Here is a 2,791-nt window from a genome sequence, read left to right as displayed (position 1 = left end):
CTTTTTTGGATTTTTCTACCTGGATTATTGAGCATGCATCAGGATATACTCCTGGCATGTTTAGAAAAAACAAAGACACTTTGTCTGTCTTCTCACCCCTCCCTTCCCCAAGGCCATGGACATGTGACAGAACCTCAACCGAGCTGATGATGAATGACACCTCTTATCTGGACAATGGCTGGCGGGGCGGGGGGGGGGGGGGGGTGAGGGGCTCTGGACTATGCTACGACCTTCTCTTAAAATTCAATGTCTTCACCGGCCTATATGTATATCTGTCACGTCTTTTTATGTGTTATGCTGTGGTAGGTTTTTTTGATGCCTCAAATCGTGCCCTGACAATGACAAGGTGTGAGAGATCTTTTTTTATACTGTCTCTCCTCATGTTTTCTTCATTTTTCTCATCTAAGCAAAAATATTATTCTGAACAAGAATAAGAGGGCCGCACTTTTATAGTAGCAGCTTTGTGCACTCCGCCCATCTTTCGGACGACTGTACGTACATGTTCTCGTTGTATCTCGGTGGAATGATAATAAAGTTTATTCTGATTCTGATTTATTAAACTCATTTACAATAACTCTCAACATTATTCAGTTGTACCACATAAAATTGGTTTGAGGTCAGTAAGCACAACCAGAATTAATACATAAGACGCACCGGATTATAAGGCTCACTGTTGATTTTTGAGAAAACTAAAGGATTTTAAGAGTAAATTATAGTCTGAAAAATACAGTATTTATTGACCTGTCTTCAAGGTTGCCACAGTGGTTTCATAACTGGTTACACCCCTATTTTCAATACCATGAACCAATTCAGACTGTGTTCCAAAAATCCTTCAAATGACCTAAAAAACTTTATTAGAATCTTGAAGATGAAAATGTGAAGAACAAAAACCTTCTTTCTTGCTGTTTTGTAAATGTGAAATAAAATAAAATTTAGAGATAAAACTTCGAGATTTTACAATTTTGTAAATATTTTTGCTTGTGCATCACATCATTGGCTTGAAATGTAAAATCAATTGTGAATGGGTTAAAATCAAGTTTAAAAGAAATAATGCAAAGGAATATTTGTAAATATTCATCAATATATACAATTAAATAGTCAAAGCACATAGAACTGAGAAACCTGATTATTTTTACTGTTCAGTACTTTAATGTCATCAAACATTATTTTAGGTTGCAGTGCAGAAAAGTCAACTTGTCCAGACCAAATCCAACTGCATTCAGTTCGTTTACAACCCCTTAACATCCACCCCACCCCCACAATGGCTGAAACGTCTGAAAAGGCAAGTTTAAATTAAATTAGATGCTGTTCTTGAACCTTTTGAAATACATTCAAAAACTTTATTCATATATGATTTTTGGGATTCCACGGTTAAAAGAACACAATTCCTCCATAAATTGGTCCAAATGTGGAGTAGACACCTGGAGCCCTACTTCCCATGTCATTCCTTTGAATTCAGCTATTACACATTCCAACCCTCACCGTAACCATTCTGAGGATGTTCACATATCCAAAGTCACAAACTAATATCAAGAATTCATGGCTGTATTCAGCAAAGAAAAAGCCTTGTCCTTACGGCCTCACAGATCATACAACAGTGCCATTGATCTCCTTCCTACATCTCAGTGGGTACTAGATTTTACTTCATAGAGAAAAAAGACAAATCCCCAAGTCAATGTATTGATTAAATATACTGTAATCAGATCAAAGTTTGAAATAAATATCCTCTCCTATTAACTGACTCTGTTTTTAACAGCTTCCTTCTGCCTGAGTGCTCACCAAATTAGATCTACCAAATGTTTATCATATGGTATATAGCAGAGAAGGTGATGAAAGGAAGACGACATTAAAAATTTTGTTATGGCATTTTGAATATCTGGTCATGCTGCTCAACTTGAACAGCCACTGTCTTCTAAGTGCTAGTCAACAATGTTGTAGAGATTTGTCTATATCTTTGTTTTATCTATCTCGATGATAAACTGGTAACACTTTACAGTAAGGTACACAAACTTTGCTTAACTACTGGGGAACACCTCAGGAATGAATCAGGAGCTAATGGGTAGTTGACCAGTATTTATTTGGGAACATACAGCCAAACTTTATTAGGGGACTTCTGGTTTGTTACCTTGTAAATAAAGAGGAACTAATCAAGAACTAATGGGTAGTTAATAAGAAAAACAAAAAGGAATCAATCAGGAGCAAATGGGTAGTTAACCAATAGGTTTGCAAAAGAGAAAATCCAATAAAATCAGTAATCACTAGGAAACTGGTTTTTGACAATTATGAGCTGTGACCTCACTGGTGCAGGGTTTATTCAGAACCCACATAAAGAATTTCTCCTCTGTTTCTGTGGTGACAAACCAGTAGTCCCCTAATAAGGCTTGGCTGTGCATTCCCCAGTAAGTACTGGTTAACTACCCATAAGCTACTGATTTGTTTCTCTTTGGTTTCCAAGGTAACTACCCATTAGTTCCTGATTAGTTCCTATTCATTTCCCAGGTAACTAACCAGTAGTCCCCTAAAAAGGCTTGGCTGTGTTTTCCCCAGTAAGTATTGGTTAACTACCCTTTAGTTCCTGATTTGTTCCTTATCCGTTCACTAGTAGATAAACTAATGTTGTGAACCTTATTGTAAAGTGTTACTGATAAACTGATATACCCTGAAAACCTGGAACAGCATCATCTTTATGTCTAGCAGGTATTACGGTTAAGGAGCATTAAGTGTAGAACCACTAGACTGAGGAGCAGCTTCTACCCTGAGGCTGTTAGACTCATGAATCTCTAACTAGAAT

The sequence above is a fragment of the Nematolebias whitei genome, chromosome 13 (genome assembly GCF_014905685.2).
Source record: "Nematolebias whitei isolate Nwh7 chromosome 13, NemWhi1, whole genome shotgun sequence".
In the NCBI taxonomy this organism is placed as follows: Eukaryota; Metazoa; Chordata; class Actinopteri; order Cyprinodontiformes; family Rivulidae; genus Nematolebias; species Nematolebias whitei.
The sequence above is the reverse complement of the archived record's forward strand: the minus strand, read 5'-3'. Positions refer to the sequence as shown.